Source organism: Balaenoptera physalus, assembly GCF_965194825.1.
Source record: "Balaenoptera physalus genome assembly, chromosome: 15".
In the NCBI taxonomy this organism is placed as follows: Eukaryota; Metazoa; Chordata; class Mammalia; order Artiodactyla; family Balaenopteridae; genus Balaenoptera; species Balaenoptera physalus.
The window spans coordinates 42893643-42913626 of NC_138894.1; the positions used below are offsets into that span (position 1 = coordinate 42893643).

Sequence of the window (19984 nt, forward strand, 5' to 3'; positions counted from 1 at the left end):
CTTCCTGCCCGCCTTCCCCTACCCACTCCAATGAATTCCCAGTGAGGTCCAAATTTGCTCTGGCACTGGCAGGTTTCCGCTCATTTTTATTACAAACAATACACCGAACCCAACCTAATGATTAAAAGGGCCTGAAACAGGTTTTGGACTTGTGCCCCTGGGCTGAGAACCGTTCTAGCGATGACAGTTGGAAAGGGTGGCCCCTTCAGGCAAAAAAAGTGAGACAAATTGCTTTTTCCCCTCGGCAGCGGGGCTGCTGCATTCAAGGTGACCAGAAGGCATCGTTCGTCTCCATCTTAACAGTGGTAATGATCCTGAGCGGGTGAGAGAGGGTCTCTGCCGTAGACCAGATACGGGAGCAGCGCGGGCCCCGGGGAACCTGGGCCCAGCGAGCGCGCAGTGTAAACAAGACACGCCCAGGGCGAGGCCGCGAGGGAAAGTGAGTCCCCAGCAGCCGAGACAGCCCCGCGGCGCAGCTGCTCCGACCGGAGGATGCGCGGACACGCGCGCTCTCGCGGCCCGGCCTCGCTGCGCTCAGGCTTTTCCAACGCCGGCCTCCCACCTCCGCGCCTAGACTCCCGGCCGCTAACCTCACCAGCCGTTTGGACCGCAAAATGGAGTCTCAGGCACGAGGCGCCCCCGCCTCCGCGAAGCCTCTGCGCCCTTCCAGGCGGGGTACGCGAGGCCCAGCGGCCAGCCCGGCCCGCCTCCGCAGACCCCGAGACCGCAGGGCAGAGGGGGCCGGGCCAAAGCCCCCTGCGCCGCGGACCCCCGAACCCCGCGCCCGTACGCCGACAGCTACATACCGCGCCTCAAACCCTTCGGACTCCCGGACCGGGCCGGGGGCGAAAGCAGCCGCACGCAGCGGCCCCGAAACGGGATTCCTAGGTGGACACTGCCGCCCTCCCGCCGGAGTCCTGAACGCCTGGGGCGGGACCGAGTGATGACCACGCCCTTCGGGCCCGCCCTGCCTCCGCGCGGAGGGCGCCTTTGGAGCCGCACGACCAATCCCAGCCGTCAGTCCGAAGTCTCGACCAATGCACGACCCGCTCCTGCAAGAAGAGCCCACCCCTGGCGCCGTCTTGGCCTATGGGAGGCCTGACCTTCTTCTATCTGCAGTCCTCCTTCGCCTTTCCGCGCTTGCCGCTTGCTTTGCGTGTTTGGGGCCAATGGGGTCGCGAGAGGGCGCGTAGTCCCGAGCAGCGAGGAGGGGAGGGTGACTTGGGGCGCTCTCCTTGCGAATAGGCCACAGCCGGAGTCATGCATTCGTTGATTCATTTCGCGCAGAGCGCCGGGCAGTGTTCCTGGCGCGCCGCTGCCAGGGAGGCGGACCCACAGTCTTTGTGCGTCTGTTTACATTCGCATGTAAACAACCAGGCGTGAACCGAGGCCTGAACAGGTGTCACGGGGCACAAGCACCGGAGGAGGGCGAGGTCACCAGGCCGGGTGGTTGCAGACAGCCTTAGGGGGCCGGTGGGACTTAGGCAGGCTCGGAAAGGATGGGAGGGGTGTGGATAAATGAGCCAGGAGCTGCTTAGCGGCTCTCGGAGCAGCCTGGTCCGATGGGAAATTGGTAATGGAATTTGAGGGGAAGTGGGATCCAGCTCGTGGGAGGCCATGATGCACATCTCCTTCCTCCACCTCCTCCCCTCTGCTCCCGCCAGCATGAGGCCTGGGAGCCTAGTGGCATAGCTCTTTAGCTTGTACCACTCAGCGGAGTCCCACCGGGCTGGGATGGGGAAAGGATCACATGGTAACCCCTCTCAGACCGGTCCTGCCTTCTGATGCTTTTGCCCAGCAGCACTTTCAGCAATCTGGGTTACGTTGAATGCCTCGCCAGTTCATAAAACATGTCTGTAAATGTCTGAACCCCAGCTGTGGGCAACTTGAATTCCAGAGTACAAATTATTTACCATGGAGCTCTTGGGCGTCAGAGAGTTTAGGACAGCAGTCCCCAATCTTTTTGGCACCAGGGACTGGTTTTGTGGAAGACAGTATTTCCGGGGCGGGGGGAGGGGGGGTGGTTTCGGGATGATTCAAGCACATTACATTTATTGTGCACTTTATTTCTATTATTATTACATTGTAATATATAATGAAATAATTAGACAATTCACCACAATGCAGAATCAGTGGGAGCCCTGAGCTTGTTTTCACTTCACTCATTGATAGGGTTTTGATATGAGTCTGCAAGCAATTGATTTATTATGGTCTGTGGTGCAGTCAAACCTCTCTGCTAATGATAATCTGTATCTGCAGCTGCTCCCCAGCGCTAGCGTCACCACCTCAGCTCCACCTCAGATCATCAGGCATTAGATTCTCATAAGGAGCAAGCAACCTAGATCCCTCACTTGTGCAGTTCACAGTAGGGTTCGCGCTCCTATGAGAATCTAATGCCACTGCTGATATGACAGGAGGCACAGCTCAGGCAGTAATTCGAGCGATGGGGAGCGGATGTAAATACAGATGAAACTTCGCTCCCTTGCCCCCTGCTCACCTCCTGCTCTGCGGTACCCGTCTGTGGCCTGGGGGTTGAGGACCCCTGGTTTAGGAAATTGTTGGGTTTTCCAGAACCTGTCATGACAGCTGGAGGTTTTGTCTAATCCAAGAGTCACAAACTTTGACAGCAAGAGCAGAAACTAGCCCACAGATGTTTTTATTTGGGCAGCATGTTGATTTTATTTGCTTTTGTTTTTTTATATAAGAATTTAAAACCCACAAGCACTACTTCTGTCTTAAGTAACAGCCACCCACTTCACACATTTATTACCTGCCTGACACTGAAAGATGTTTATGTTTGTGACCCCTGATCTTCTCTGAATACACAGAAGACCTCTGGTGGTGTCACCTAATCCCACTGGTTGAGACTTGGGTCTTTCCCAGACAAGACAACCAGCTGGACAGAGAATGGGGCCAAGTCCAAATGGGTAACCAGGTCAAGCATAGAACCAGGGCACCAAATCCAAGTGAAGGAAACTTGAAAACAAAATCAAGCCCAAATGAATAAGCTCTCAAAAAGCCAAGGAAGTTATGGGTGGTGGAATTTGAGATAAGCAGACTATGAGCATAAAAGTAATTCTGAAGTTAGCAAAAAAACAGCCCAGTATACCTGCTGTATGTCAGATCCCAGGTCAAATCCCATCCTGATCTCCTCAACCAGATGTGCACGCTCCCTCCTTTGAACTCTGCAGCATCTGTGTTCACCTTTCCCATAGCCTTTATAATTTTCTACCCTGTATGGTTTCCTTATCTGTAAGAGGGCATAGGATGGATGACACCTGAGCTTCCTTTCAGCTATGACATTCTGTACTTTTGTGTTGTGAGCATCTTTTGCTTTTGCCTGACAAGTAATCTTTCCTTTGAGGAATTGTCTGAAATCCCCTGGACCAGATTATTCTTTAGGGGCATCTCATTTCTCTGGCCTTCCAAGGCAGGAAAGGTGGAGAGTGAGGAGGCATGGAGCCCAGGCCTGGCCAACTATAGTCTCCTTCCTCTTCTCCACAGAGACCCAACCTGAGGTGGTCTGAACCCTTGCCCGGGATTTTAAAGAATGAGGCTGGCAGAGAGTTTATTTCCTCAGGTGCCTCTAAGCTTAAGCAAAGTAAACCTAGAGCTGTGTATGGTTGTATTCCTTATTATCAGAAAACCTGGGGGACCAGGTCTGGAAATGGTAGAAATCCAGGAAGGTCAGGCAGCAAGATACTCAGCCAAAGTCATGCTGCTTGAGCTGCTCTGGTTAGGGTGTATGCCTGTACTTTTAATGCCACCATGAATTATTTTTCAACTCTTCTGTGATGTTAGGTATTCACTCAAGATTCAAGTTTTGGGCAGGACCACTGACTTGTCTAACTGTAGGTCATGTTCCTGTGTTCTAACTGCCAACAAGCAAGGAGAGTTCTGGTTTCTACTGTGGCTTGTACTGGATCAGTTGGCTTCTAGTGTGGGAGGAGGGGCCCAATTTCCTTCCAAGACTCGGAGTAGGGGGGCTCCCTCCAAATTAGAAGGATATTCAGGTGCTGGTAGCCAAAAGGACTTCCACTATAGTCCATCTCTTAGGCTGCACAGTGCAACCATCTCTCCTACAACAACAACAAAAATGCACTCATGCCCTCCTCAAAGGAGAACAGTTCAAAGTCTCATCAGTCATTTTATCTGGCCCCAAGTCCAAGTCTGCAGGTGACGGTCCATTTGAGACAGGCTGGGACCTGGGACTTGGGACCCTTTACTGCAATGCTGGCACCTAGACATCTCCTTGAGCAACAGAATACGGAGAAACTATAAGGGACTAAAAATAACTGTGTGCATGAGTAGTTGGGGCAAATTATGAACAACAAAATACAAAAAGGCCCAAACCCAACTGCCTCTAATGAGGTGCCAGGAGCAAAAGCAGGGTACCACGCATGATCCCTGCACACAGCACCACCAAGGGGGTGGGCAGACCACCTAAGCCACACCTCCGGCTCCCACCGACCCACCCCTATCCTCACCCCATTTCAGGAACAAGGTCTCTCCACCTCAGGAAGTGAGCAAGGGAATCTTTTACTTGTTTTTGCTCCCTTGTGCTACAGCAGGAGTCCCAGTAAAGCCTTGCCTGAATTCCTCGTCTGTTCTCTTATCAATTTCTATTGATTGAAGAGTCCAAGAACCCAGGTTGGTAACACATCCTTCTTCTAAGTTTTCATCATCATCCTTTCTCAGTGTTGTAATATGTAGACTAAATTTTGGAGTTAACTATCACTAATAAACTTTAAATACAATAATGAAGAGAAGGAAGATGAAAGAAAAAGACAGTCACTAAAAACTTTACATTTATAAATGCAGCAAGAAAGGAAATACAAGTAGAGGCTACAATCCTCATTTTTGAAACTAGTAATGAGGCTTTATTTGCACTTATGATTTCCCATCTTCAATACCTATTCCAGGTTTCCAGTTACCTTCAAGCTGCCCAGGATTCTTTCCTGGTGGGGTTAACTAAACTTTCATTCTTGAGGAATCTGCCTTGGTGAGCCTGCCTATATGTAGTACAGTACCTTCCCATTAACTTGTATCCCTGGTGTGCGAGTGATGAGGTGTCCCAGGAGACCTACTGGGTTCCAGTCATACCCCTCCTGCCTCTATCCCCTTGATAGTCAGGACCAGGCACCAGCCAACACTGTAACCTCCAGTGGCATGAGGAGACCACATCAATCTCAGTTTCCAGTTAACAGGAGCCATTGCTGTAGGCTCTGGTGAAAGTATTGCACTTGAATATCTAAATCAGCTGATCTGAGTAAAAGGGAAGCATGAATTTTGGAGGAGAATCATTAGGTATAATTTGAGAGGTGCCACACCCACTTTCACCAGTGAACCAGTTGGTTCACTGACATTTGCATTCTGCTGAGGAAGAAACTCTATTCGTCCTTGGTTCGGAACACACACTTCACCTAGCAGGACAATACTACAAACTCTTAGAGTACTGTCTCCTGGCTGGCACTTGAACTGATCTTTTTTTGAAATTACATTCTTATGTTATTAAAGTAATATATGCATGTATTCTTTTTAAAAATCATGTAGTACTAGAAGATTAATAAGACAGAGGAGTCCACTGCCCATTCCACCCCCTTGGTCTCCTTTATTAGAGGCTTTCATTTTCAAAATTTTAGCTTTCTCTTCTATTATCTTCATATTTATAAATAACATACTCATTATGTTATTATTGATTTATGAATTTGATACCAATCTGTTGACTTTTTATTATATGAGAATTTAGCCCTTTCCCATTTTCTCTCATCCACCTTTTATTTGCTATATCACAATCTTTATAATTTAAAATAGACACCATTTGAATAGACACCATTTATATCATTATGACTTTGTAAATATTGTTTACTGCTGAGCCAAGTTCTATACCATGGTTATATTTTCTTTATCTTAAAACTTTTATTTTCCCTGGAGCTAATGATTTTTTCACTGCATAGATTTCATTGTATCTATACTTATTTTTTCCATCAAGTGTGTCATATTTCTACCATTGTTTTAAAATGCTCACACTCATCACATATTCTTCCATGGCCATTTTCCCCTAGAGATTTTCTTCCTAAGAAATCTTCCTCTCTTCCTTGCTTGCTTGTTTACTTCCAACCTCTTGCTCCAACCTTGACCTATTATTTTACCTTAGGCCTCCTATACTGTAATCTCCCCTCACTAGAAAAACTTATTTCTGGTTCATGAAGATCCAGGACTTTCTGAAATAAACAGAAAACAGCAAACACCATCCATATAAATCAACTATAAGAAGAAAATAACAACCCTTTTCAGCTAATGAAAATACAACCAAAAAATAGGGGGAAACTGCAACACAGCACTCAACATGAATTAAATATCATTTGGTAAGCAACTGCAGCTAAAAAGAACATAAAAAATCATACACTGAAAAGCTCAAGATAGAAATGGACACAAAACAGAAAGGTGAGAAATGAGGATTGACTGATTCAGAAAAGAAAAAGAAGAAAAAAATAATAATCTTGAGATATGAAAACTAAATTATATGGTGTCTAAGGGAAAATGGGTTAGACTAAGACTTCAGTAAGGAACATTGAGAAAAAAAATTAACACAGGAGAACCAAAAATAAATTTGGAAAAGAAGTAAACAGTCAGAGAAAAAGTGAGAAACACAGAAAATAGACAAAGAAGAGCCAACATATGTATCATCAGGGTCCCCAAAGAAGAAAAACAAACAAACAAAAACACCCATGAAACTATAATACAAGACAATTTTCTGGAAATAAAATAAGACATGAATTCCTCAAAGGGACCAAGGGACCTGGGAGAAAAATGGACTCAGTATCATTAGCCTCAGGGAAATGCAAACCAAAATCACAATGAAATATCACTTCACATCCACTAGGTTGGCTATAATAAAAAAGGCAGGTAATAACAAGTGTTGGTGAGGATATGAAAAAATGGAACTCTCATACATTGCTAGTAGAAATGTAAAATGGTGCAGCCACTTCGGAAAACAGTCTGGCAGCTCCTCAAAAGGTTAAACATAGATTTACCATATGACCCAGCTGTTCCACTCTCAGGTATGTTCCCAAGAGAGCTTACAATATGTTCACATAAACACTTGTACATGAATGTTCATAGCAGCGTTATCCATAATAGTCAAAAAGTGGAAACAACTCAAATGTCCATCAACTGACGAGTGGGTAAATAAAATGTGGTATATCCATAAAATGGAATGTTATCTGGCAATAAAAAGAATGAAGTACTGATGTATGCTGCACAACATGGATGAACCCTGAAAACATAGTTGGAAGAAGCCAGTCACACAAAAAAAACACATATTATATGATTCCGTTCATATGACATGCTCAGAATAGGCAAATCTATAGAGGCAGAGAACAGATTAATAGTTGCCTAGGGCTAAGGAAATTGGGGAGAATTAGAAGTGACCACTAATGGGTAACAAGTTTCTTTGTGGAATGGTGAAATATTCTAAAAGTGATTGTGGTGATGACTGCACAACTCTGTGAATAAACTAAAAACCATGGAATTGTACACTGTAAATGCGTGAGCTGTATGGTAGGTGAATTACATCTCAGTAAAGCTTTAAAAAAAAATGGATACAGGAGTCAGCTTCAAAGAGTTTGTCATTGGCCAAATTTGGGACAATTTGCACATCAAAAAGAATAATGTTAATCAATTATAATAATTTAAAAAGTACGTCCATTGTCATTCTCGAACAAACAAAACATAAGAAAAAGGGGAAGAAAAAGAAAAGTTCATCTTTACAAAGTGGTAAGTGTACAAGGAATAAGAAAATAGATAATCACCATTTGCAACCCCAAATATAATAATTAACCAAGTCAAGGATTATTAATGAATGCTAAAACTATTGGGAAAAGTTGTTAGGGAACAGGATATTCACACAGACTCCAAGTATCACCCCACAGATTACTTACTAATTACAAGAGGAAAGTTACACATTCATAAAGGATAAATCAAGCAGTCATCACCATACCCAAGTGACCAAAATCACTAACAGTGGGACTACCAAATGTGTGCCTCCTAAGAAGTATTTTTTCCAAAAATATTTAACCTAACTTCCCACTTACAGGAAATACAGTGGATACTCAGACAAGTTTAATACCACCATAAGGAAATAATTGTCTCCAGAATATGGGATGTTCTACAAAACAATTGGCCTAGACTCTCCAGAAATGTCAAAGGTATGAAAAAATAGAAACAGATGGTATCGGGATGAACTGTTCTAGATTAAAAGAGACTAAATAGATTAAACAACCAAAAACAATATGGGAACCTCAACTGAATACTGGAGCAAAAAGAAAAAAGAGCTATAAAAGATTTTGGAGGGAAAGTTGGAGAGAGTTGAATTTGGGCTGATATTAGATTATATTATAGCACTATTATTAAATTTGGGGGGAGTGATATTATAGCACTATTATTAAGATTGTAGTTATATAGGAAAATGTCCTCCTTGTTAGGAGACACATGCTGAAGTAATTAGAGGTAAATGTCTTGATGTCTATAACTCATTTTTGGTTAACAAAAAAAAGTATATGTGTGTACCTATATCTATATAAAAATAGCAACTGTTAACAATCAATGAATCTGTGGTTGGCAGCCTTTAAGATGGCATGCAATGAATCCTGTCCTTCCCCCATGAAATTCACACCCTTGTGTAATCTCTTTCCTTGAGTATGAGCTAGTGATTGGCTTCTGCATGTGGCGGAAATGATAGGATATCACTTCTATGCTTGGGTCACAAAAAGACTACAGCTTCTGTCTTGGACATTCTCTCTCCCTCACTGGCTCGGATTGAAGCTGGCTGCCATGCTGTGAACCACTCCATGGAGAAGTCCACATGACAAGGAACTTAGGGAGGCCTCCAGCCAACAGCCAGTGAGGACCTGCGACCCTCAGTCCAACAGCCCATGAGGAACAGAATCCGGCCAACAACCACATGAGTGAGCTTGAATACAGATCTTTCCCCAGACCAGCCTTCACATGAGTCTGAAGACCTTGACTGCAGCCTCATGAGAGACCCTAAGCCAGAGACACCCAGCTAAGCAGTGCCTGGGGCCCTGACCCCCAGGAACTGTGACATGATAAATATTTGTTCCTTTAAGTAGCTGTTTTGGAGTAATTTATTTCACAGTGATAGAGAACTAATTCACTAAGTAAAGGATATATCTATTGTACTCTTTTAATATTTCTGTGCATTTGCAGTTTTTCTCACCACGGGGACACTTTGGCCTGCACACTGCTATTGGCACCATGGCCCTGCATACTGAATCCAGCCACTGCTGACATTTGATGTTCCTGCAGTAAATTATTTCTCAACGGATTCACTAGCAGGATCGTCCTGTGCCCAAGCTCAAGCTTCCAGGTGTAGGGCCAGAAACTACCTGGCTTTCTCAGCTTCCACAGTGGGAACCGTGTTCCTGCCTTCTGCCAGGACTCATGCAATGGGGGATTCCTCTCAGATGGGAAAGTTATTCAGATGCTGGGTAGACCAAAAAATAATAATGATGGGGAGGTGGAGGAAACAATGGGGAAGAGGAAAAAAATGGGGAAAAGTAAGAAGAGGAGAAAGGAGGGAAAAAAGAAGATGGGTGGGGGGGGCGGGGAGAGTGAGAAGAGAAGAGAAAACATCTCCTGTACTTTCTTCTGTTCCCCAACTGTCTGGAAAGCTTACCTGCTGTAGGGGAGAATGAGATCCACAGAGAGTTAGGATGACTTAATTTAAATTCTTGGGTACTTATTGTAGACAAAGAATGTTGCCTGCCATTTCAGGAAACAAAGGATGTTGAGGCTCTCAAGCCATCAGGTACCACAGCTGCCCCGGTAGGTGTACCCTTAGGGGAATTCAGGATGAGGAAAAACAGGATACTGGCCCTAGGTAGTTAAGGTGCATATCAAAGGAATAATTTCGATAAGCCCAGACTCTTGCATCTTCCTATAGTTAGAAAAGGGCTAAATCCATTAACCTGAGATGTCTGGTTTTCTTTAATTAGCAGTAATCTTTTGATGTTCTGACTACCTGGGGTTTTGTTTGTTTCTTTGTTTGTTTCTTTGTTTTGCAGAAACTCCTATATATCCTGGCTACTCCCTTACCTCTTTGGAGCAGTTGCTCAGCTATCTGAGGCTGTATCCCAGGCTTAAGTCCTCAATAAGTCCACTGAATAAAACATAATTCTCAACTTTTAGATTGTGCATTTTTTTTCAGTCAACATCATTATGGTAGCTCAACTAGTATCTATCTTTATCTCTACTTTTACTCTCCTGCCAGTATTAACCCCATCTATCTGTGTCTCTCCCAGAGAGATGATCTGATTGTTTGGCTGGCCACTACTTAATAGAGGGTGTTCTCCCTGGTCAGTGCCTTCACTTTAAGCTACTTCAGCAGTGCTAGATTGGCCACTAGCATACAATGCCCTTGGGACAGACCTCCCTTTCGGACTGAAAAAAAATGCACAATGTGAGAGTTGTGAGTTAAGTATTACTGGGGGCAAAATGAGGTCTCCAGCCTGGGAAACAGCCTCTCAGAGAGCTCTGAGGAACTGCTCTGAAGACGTAGAGTAGGAGGTCAGTATGTATGTGATTTGGGTGAAGGGGTTACCTGCACTCAAGCACATATTTTGGCAGAAGGTTGCTGTTAGTCATGAGGCGTAGATGTCTCCATTAATGATTTTAGTGCTTTTCTAGGTATGAGGAGATATAAGAAATTGGGCTCATAAAATCTCCTCCTGAAAATATCTAACTATCTGAAGACCTGTTCTGCCAGTTTTTCCCAGAGCACAGAGGGCCTCATTCCTGATCTCCACCCTGAACTCCTTTCAGGGTGTGTTGAAGGTCAGCGACTGCAGTGGCTAATGACGTCATTCTTATAGAACCAGATGGCGAGTGACAATTTTTATTTGGTACCTTCCAGTCCATTTATTTGCCTCTGAGGTGGTACCAGACAGAACTTCTGCAAAAGAGCCCCTAAACTGGGGGCTTCAGCAGGCATCAATGCTTCTGGAAGGGCATAGTGTCGAGGAAGGAACTTTGCTTGGCCTATACACTCCATCTCACTGACAAAAATAAGATATTCACAGAGAAAGCTGACTTTGGGTAAAGGTTGACTTTGGACATAAAGTGAAAGTGAGACGTCTAGGTGGTGCTGATTTGTGGTCACTTAGAGAGACATGGAGCTGAAGTTCAGAAGTCAGGGCTGGAGGTGAAGATGGGATAACTGGTCATATACACATGTAAAAATTAATAAGCAGAAACCTCAATTAAATAATTTGGAGACCAGAATGGGGAGCTCTCCCACCCTGCAACCATAGCGGAGCCCAACAGGAAGAAGAGACTCCTCTTCTTTCCTGGGAAGGAAAAGCCATGGACTCTGTTTACTACAGCTCTCCCCACTTCCTTTTCCCTTCTATAAAAGTGTTCTCCTTCCCTTGCCGTGGGGAACTTGCACAGCAGGTTTGCAGACCCTGACGTGCAAATGTTGGCTGATCCCGAATAAACCCATCTTTGCTGGAGAAAAATCTGGCAGTCTATTTGTTTTAGATCAGCAGACATGATATAGCAAAAGCTACAGACAGGAAAGAGATTTCCACGGGCATGGAAGAGATTAGAAAGCTGGAAATGCAGAGGGCCACTGCTGTAATAATATCTATTCCTTCAACCATTTTTACCTCTTCCCCTTCCTCAAGCAGGTAGCAGGCTCTGTGTTTACTTTCCTCAGGGGAGGTTTGTGGCGAGATGAAAGAAGTTGCCTAGGAAACATTCCATTCCTGGCTTTGTTTTCAAAAGTCTAGCCCCCCTGAGGTGATTTAGTGCACAGTGGGGAGAGGAGACAGGAAATGGCTCTGAGGGAAACCTGAGCAGAGGCGCTGGTGGGGTTTCTGCAAAATAATAGATGTCCTCTGGCTGGGGGAAGGGTCCAGGCTCCTGTGACAGCCAGGACCTGCGCCCTGCTCCCTGACAACACCCCAGGGGCTGAGTGCCCTCGGAGGGAACAGTGAGGGGTTCCCAACCTCACCAAATCTCCACATGCCCCAAGGGTGACATGTAAGCTAGTGGCTCCTCGAACTGAGGGAACCAGGTAAACTGAGACTGGGGGCCTTGGCAGTGACGAGGGACGACCTATAATGGCAGGGTGTTCCAAGGGCCTCCCAAGGATGCCCTGAGACAGACTTTCCTGTTGTTTGGAGGTGAAATTAACTTGATTTAGATAATTTATTCCATAATGGAATTTTTAAAAACTTGGAGGGGATTAATGCACTACATCAATAATACTGCCCTGACCATCTTTGTGCACTTAGCTTTTTCTATCTATGGGATGCTTTTTGAAAGGTAGATTCACAGAAGTAGAAGAATTACTGATTGAAAGGGTATAGACATTTTTAAGGCTCTTGATACATATGACCTAATGTCCTCTGGAAGCTTTGTGACTTTTCAGATTTAGATTTTAAAACTAGGACCTCTCCCCAGTGAGGTTGGGTGGGGAGGGATGGGAAACCTGTTGGGAGGCTCTTGCAGTATTTCATATGAGACATGAGGAAGGGCCAAAGTAATATTATGGCAGTGGGGAAAGAGGAAGGGACAAATTCCAGTGTCATTTAGGAGGTGATGTCAGTAAACCATCTCTGCCTATCGGTGAAGGAGAGAGAGTAACCAAGAGCACCTTACTAATTTCCAGTTTCAAAACTGGGTAGATGAAAATCCTATCAATCAGGAAGCAGTGAGCTTTGGTGGAAAGAGCCTGTGTCATGGATCTAACGGACCTAGTTCAAATCCCAGCCCTCCACCCCCCACTAATTAGCTGTGTGGCCTTGGGCAAGTTACTGAAACTCTCTGAGCCCACATGCCTAGATTTCCTCACTTGTGAAATGGCCATAGTAACATATGTTAGTCTCCTGGGTTACTGTCAGGATTAAATATGAAAATGTTTTTAAAGCACCTGGCCTATTGTGGCTTTGAAGAAATTAAAGAAAACCTATTATATGGATAGAAGAGGATATAATGACTTGGAGAATAAAGAATATATGAGTTTGAGAGAAACTGTGTTTAAGGTGTCTGCAGGAGGTTCCATGCAGTAGAGTTTATCTTGTTGTACTATTTTAAGAGACCCACATGTTTGAGAAGGACTAGAAAAGAGGGGTGGTGATCCTGCTGCCCTTGGGCAGTGGTGCAGTTCTCAAGTATGACCACAAGGTGGAGGCCCTTTTGTGCAAAAAGCTCCCTAGACTGTTGACTGATGGGGTGGGAGCGCCATATTCATCTGCCAAACATCCATGGAGATGTTCTCTGTACTGGACTCTGCCTTCCAGAAGCTTCCTGACTTGTATAGTGGGGGCTTCAGCTTGGTGGGAGGGCAGTGAGTTTCTCTTTTTTACCACTGTAGGGTTTTAGACCTTTACCTAATCAGGGAAATTTTCCTTCCAGGTTGGTCACTGATATATCTGACCAGGTGCAGAGTGAACTGCAAAACTGAGTTCCCTAAGCCTGAAGTACTTTTTTGTTTCTGACAATGCACTTAGAAAAAAGAGAACATTTAACAGAACTCAAGAGATTTCCTGGGGCTTTCTACCAAAGCTCTTTCCTACCTTCCAGTCCTTTAAAAAAAACAAAACAAAAAAACCCGAGGACACTGACCCATTTGAAAAGCGCAAATCTGACCGAAGGCACAGATCTTTCCTGTAGAGAGTGTTGGGGGACAGTAAACCTCTCCTATCTAGAGAAAATAAAATGCCTTATTAATAGGAAGTACGGCGTTATCAGCATTATTAGTCTAACTGTATGTTGAAGAAGATGGATTTATGAGTTATAATCCAAACAGCAAATTTAGTTTTAAATCCCATTATCCCTTTTGGGAGTGGGGTGTAAGTAATTTTCCCCCTTCATCTGCATTAAACCCTGCAACACCCGGTATTATTCTAGTTACTTTAAGTAAAAAGAGGTCATCACTCTTCATCAGTCTCAGTTTAGCCATTGAGATGTCAGTCCTAGATAATCAGAACTCCAAACATTGTTTCAAGCCTTCTCCCCTCTCCCTACAAGGGCGCGCTATGCAGTGTGTATCAGGGATGGAGGCGTCTGTCTGCTCCTGTCCCCAGCTCCAGGCAAAGCCCCTCCACCCCAACTTTGTAACTCTGCTTTTGGACCCTCAGGATTACAGGAGGTGGGAGGGGACCAGGTACATTTTTACTCAACTGGTACTGTAGTAGGATGGCTTCCTGCTCTTCAGGTCTGGAGGTGTTTAAAGCTGATTTTCTCATGGGGTTCTCTTTCAAGAATCCCAGCACGGCTGGTTTCACCTGAGATCTCTTGACCTGGAAATTCAGCAGTTTCTTTGCTCCCTCCACAGTCCCTAAGAATCCACTTCAGTCTTCTTTTGGCTGCGGTTCCAATGTTCCTCTAGACGGCCCCATTGGTGGTGGTCTAAGACAACCCCAGTGGCTGTCTTTCTCTCTGCTACCATCAGGTCCACGAGACACACTCTCACTCTCCATGGCCTGAGAAACTGGGCATGCAGGTCCATCCCAGGTTAGAGGCAACTATTCTTCATTCTCCTCCCACAGCAGCTCAGCAGCCCACCTCTTGCCTCTAGATTTCCTGAGTGAGGGCGAGACACTCATCCACTCTGCCTCTGTAGCTGCAGGGGACACGCATCCGGCTTTCTAAGGGCTCTGGTTGAAGCCCTTGTCACTTAGCCTGGGCAAAGGCAGGCACTGTCCTACCCCATCAGTCAGGGTCCAGTCAGGAGTCAGAAACCACATCTATTATTTTAAGCAAGAGAATTTAACATGAAGAATTGTTAACGAGGTATTGAAGAACTGAAAAAGCAAAAGAGCATGAAGATATCACGGAGGTGGCAACGACAGGAAGCCACTACCGTGCCCAAGGCTGGGAGCACAGAGAAGCCGTTGGAATTATTTACATGGAGAAGCTTGTTGGAGGGGCCGGCAGAGCTGAAACTCAGACCTCTGAGGACGGGGTGCCAGCCAGCTGGTGCTGCATGCCCAAGGGGGTGTGATTAGCTGGATCAGAGAGAGGGGGGAAAACTGTGCGTTGGAACCAACTGCTGCTACTGGAACGAACTGCTGCTGCCAAGGTGAAGAAGCATCGTTAGGAACAACAAGCTGACTTAGGGGAAGAGCCCTTCCTCCCGCTCCAGCCTTGCGAGCTCCTCTATCGCCCCCTATTGGCAGAGCCTAAAAGGAGCAGCTGGCAAAGGAGAGTCCCCACCAGGAATCACAAAGCCTAGTGCAGAGGGTGGGTTTGAAGCTGAGAGACCATAGCTTAATGACTGCCACATCCTTTCTTTGTTACTCTAAAGAAATGCTCCAGAAATTATTCTCATTTCCAACCACCAGTACTCTCTGATACACTTGATCTGGGTAATTTGTCTAATAGATCTCAGCCCTCTACTTTGAAAATCCTACAGATTATTCTAACTCACAACTCACATTAGTATCCAAAATCTATTGTATCTTGGTGCTTCCACTGAAACTTCTAATGTCCATTACAATAATACTAGCTAACATTTCATAGGCATCTACTAGGTACCAAGCAGCACTAAGGAATTTACATATTAATAAATCTCATTTAATCACCAACAGTTTTACTATTATCATTAAATACTATTATTGATATTCATGTACTTTTTCATCCCCATGTTATAGATGAAGAAACTGAGGCACACAGAGATTAAGTAGCTTGCCTAAGACCATACAATAAGTAAGTGATGGAGCCAAGGTTCAAACCCAAGCAACCTGGTTCCACAACCTGCAATCTTAATCACTATGTTAATTGTTCTGTAGACTGAATGTATCTGTTCCCCCACCCCCAATTCGTATGTTGAAGCCCTACCCCCCAGTGTGGCTGTATTTGGTGAAAGAAAGTGATAACAGTTGAATGGGATCATAAGGATGATCTGATAGGATTAGTGTCCTTATAAGAAGAGACACTGGTGAGCTCTCTCTCTTTCTCTCTCTCTTTTTCTGGATGCACTAAGGAAGGACCAGACGAGCACACAGCAAGAAGGCGGCTGTCTACAAACCAGAAAGAGAACACTTACCAGAAACCAAATTGACCAGTACCTTGATCTTGGACTTCCCAGCCTCCATAATCAGGAAAGTAAATCTCTGTTATTTAAGCCACCCAGTCTGTGGTATTTTGTTATAGCAGCCTGAGTAGACTAACACGGACTGATAGTTTTATTATGTAACTTGAGTTTGTTGGTTTCCAAGGGAATAAATGTATTCGAAATAAGGCATCACTCGCAGCCCCCAGCTAATTTCATGTCCCTCATATTTTGATGGTCAGACTGTTTGCTTCCACTCCTGGGAGTAGATAGCTGAGTCACTGCCAGGAGAAAGGGAGTGTGAGGTGAGGTTATGTCCAAACGTCTCTGACAGTCTGTTAGGAGCACCCAGCTTCCTCAGCACAAGGAGTAGCACTCGGGTGTGCTGCTGACTGTTGCAGTGATTATTACAGCCAGGTGGGCGACCATTCGGTGCTTCGTGGGAGGACACCGGAAGTGGGAACGGCTTAACCCGGGCAGGAGAGGGGCTTAGCAGGGTGCAGGATAGGATTCCACGGCAGCCACAGAGCCCTCAGCCTAGTTCTGCAGTTGAGTCCCATCTAGCCTTTCTCCTGCCTTGTGGTGACTGATTTTTCAAGCTATCACGTTAATCACAATGACATGTACCAGCCTCAGTGCCCTCCTCTCCACAGCACCCCAAAGAAACCATAAAGAAAATAATTAGTATAAGCACATTTCAACTCTTCATGCCTCACCATTGCCAATTGCAGGAGCTCCCAGACCCTTGACCTGGAAGTTCTAGGGCTTTCACTCTATAATCCCAACTGACCTTTCCAGTATCTTCTCCTAATACTTTTCTACTCGACCTATAGGTTCTAGCCAACTGCCTATCCAAACATAGATCCCTAAACATGTTCCTCATTTTCCTACCTTTGTCTTGCTTATCCTGTTCCCTATTTCTGGAAAGTTCTTTTCCCATGTCTGCTTGTTGAAATCTCAATCATATTCAAAGACTCATTACATCTGGGAGGCCTCTTTATGTTTCAGGTGACACTCAAACAATAAAGGGAATCTATTGGCTCATATAACTGGGAAACACAGAGGTTATGTAGCTTCAGGTGATGCCTGATCCAGCAACTCAGCACCACAAGTGACCTGGTTTTGCTCTATCCTTCTTTTCTGCCTCTTGCAGGATCAGCTTGTCTTCACACACCCTCTCTTCCCTGTTGGCTCCCTCTCCCCTCTCCTAGTGGTGGTAGGTGTACTCCATGTCTTTGGAGGCTGACCTGGATTACATTAGTGGGCTCCTGTGTTCTCTGCCTTCCACTTGGGCTTGGCCAGTGTGGAGCACCAGCAAGAGCTCAGAAGATGGTTGGGGTGTTTATCAAACCTCTGTCTTTCATGGAGCACATCCCTACCCGATGAGGTGACAGTCTCTACACAGTGCTCGCTGTCTCTGCATTCCAGTAACCAGCCTCTGTGGGTCTAGAGTAGTAACGGCCCCAAAATACTTTACTATTCCTTGAGTTTTCCCTGCACCTTGCTCCTACCTTTGTAAATAGGCCATTAATTAATTGCTCCTCAAACTGCCCCACTGAGTGTGCCTTCTATTTCCTGCTGGGATCTTGACTGATATAGCAGGCTTTCCCCTTCCATGGTAGCAAAATGATTTGCAGCAGTCCCACATCATACATCTTCACCCTGCATGGTTCAAGGGAGGGAGCAGTTCTCATTTAGCTGCTTCAATAAAAGGAAGATGAAGCTTCTTGCCTGGAAGCCCAGCACATATCTTGATATTCTTTGGCTTCCACTGTATACTCACCCACTCCTGAACCAATCACTATGGTGGTGGTGGTGGTGACGGTGATGAGAACGGAAATGTGCTGATGCACCTAAACGAATAAGAGTCTTCCCCGGTGCTGAGGTTGGGGTCATTTCAACCCAAACCCTGTGCCTGAAATAGATGAGGGGTGATTCCCTCAAAACAAAACAAAGGTGCGGCTGTCCTAAATGGAAAGAGGAGGGGATGCAGCACACTCGCCCCAAGTGTTATCTCCTTCTTTGAAGACTGTGATGGTAAAATTTACGCGTCAACTTGACTGGGCTAAGGGATGCCCAGAGAGCTAGTAAAGCATTATTTCCGGGTGTGTGTCTAGGAGGGTGTTTATGGAAGAGACCAGCATTTTAATAGGTAGACTGAGTAATACACATTCTATATCTCCTATTGGTTCTGTTTCTCTGGAGAACTCTGAGTAATACAAAGTCTGTCCTTATTTCCCCAAGAGGATATCATGTAATGGCCAGCGTGATAGGTGTGGTTCTTGCCCTCATGGAGCTTACAGTGTAGTTAGGGAGACGATTTACATTATGCTAAGTGCCAGAAAGGAAACAAATGAGGTGCTGAGAGAAGAAAAATACTGATGACCTACTTTAGATGGTGTGGTCAGGGAAAGCTCCTTGGAGGAGGTGACATTAGCCAAGGCTGGAGAGATGAGGAGCCAACAAGGGCAGGGGTAAGGCAGGAATTCCAGGCATCCTGATGTGCACAGGTTTGTGAGTGGGTAAGTGCCAGGTGCTTGAGGAAACTACACAAGGCCAGGTGGCTGGAGTGAGGTGGGCAAAGGGCACAGCTGCCTGGATGAGGCAGGAGAGGTAGCAGGGCTTCCTGAATCAGGGTGTGGATTCCATTCTGGGTGCAGAGAGGAGCCACTGAAGGATTTGAAGCAGGGGTGAGCCTTACTCCAATTCACATCTTAAGATCACTCGAGAAAAAGGGGCACTAATTTGGGACTTGCTGCAATTGTCCAGGTGAAAGATGGCAGAGACCCAGACAGGTGCCAACCGTGGGATGGAGAAACCAAGCAAATCTGAGACCTATTTTAGAGGTAAAATCAGCATGATCGACTTACTGATGGGTGGGAAGTGGGTGAGTAGGAGGTGAGAGAAGAAGTAGAGGAACTCCTCAGTTGCTGGCCTGAATACTGAGTCGTGGTGATGGGGGTGAGAATCAGGAGTGTCCAGCAAAGGCCGCTCCACATCTCAGGTCCTAACCACAAAGTCCGGCAAGAGTCTGATTGGCTCCCTTTGGGTCAAGTGCCCCGCCCTGGTCCACTAGCTACGCTGAGATGGGGGAAGGTATACGGGAGTGAGTGTATGAGGGACTGCCTAAATTTGCTAACAATTTTTCAAAAAGGTGAAAATAAGCACACAAATAACTAGGATACAAAGCATTATAAGGCCTGAGACAGATACCATTTGGGGTATCTTTGCACCCCACCCGCCATTCATTCCCCTTTCTCTACAGTCTGGCCCACCTGCCCTTGGGTAGAGGCCAACTACAGCTGATGGCAGAAGGAGACTCTCCTATGAGAAAACAAACAAAGAACAACAGTAAAATGAAGAACGAGGTGGAGCATGTCTGTAGACATATCTCTGGTTTTGTGTCCAAAGAATCGACAATTCCAAGATGACTTTTGTCTACTTTGATTTCTCACTGATTCCAAGTTACCTCATGATTTATATATATAATTAATCTACACAGTAGGTTGCTCTTTTTCACATGCCAGGATAACTTTAAAAAATGGTTTTCAAGTTATTTTATGGGTCTATTTAAATTTTCTGCCTGCTTGATAAGCCCTCTGCATCCATGGAAACTTCTCCATGAATCCTTGTTTACAAACGATTCAGGACTTCTGAGTATTCTGGGGCACTGATGTCTACCAATTCACTGGTATAAATGGTTTCTCTAACTCTATGTTTTACTAGAGAGAAAGAAATACATGTATAATGTAGGCCTAAAATTTACCCATTTCCTGTTTCTATATTAAAAGATTATTCACTGCTTTTCAGCTGGGTGACCTTGGACAAATCACTTAACCTTTAATTTTTTTGTTTGTAAAATGGCAATAGTGCCAAACTCACTGGGCTGTTCTGAGAATT

The 19984-nt window shown here is 45.2% G+C and overlaps 1 protein-coding gene across 6 annotated transcripts in view; it reads right to left on the reverse strand.

Annotated features, from left to right (window-relative positions):
* Window positions 1-11275, reverse strand: part of CEP68 (centrosomal protein 68) — a 36689-nt gene extending 25414 nt beyond the window's left edge. For 2 of the 6 annotated variants that reach the window (XR_014253959.1, XM_082426610.1), the window contains exon 1: window positions 807-1982. The gene's annotated coding sequence lies outside the window, so the exon portion shown is untranslated. Of the gene's footprint in view, window positions 1-806 lie in introns of all 6 variants that reach the window. The other 4 variants (XM_082426612.1, XM_082426611.1, XM_082426615.1 and 1 more) reach the window with 3 other exon arrangements.
* Window positions 11276-19984: the final 8709 nt, after the last annotated feature.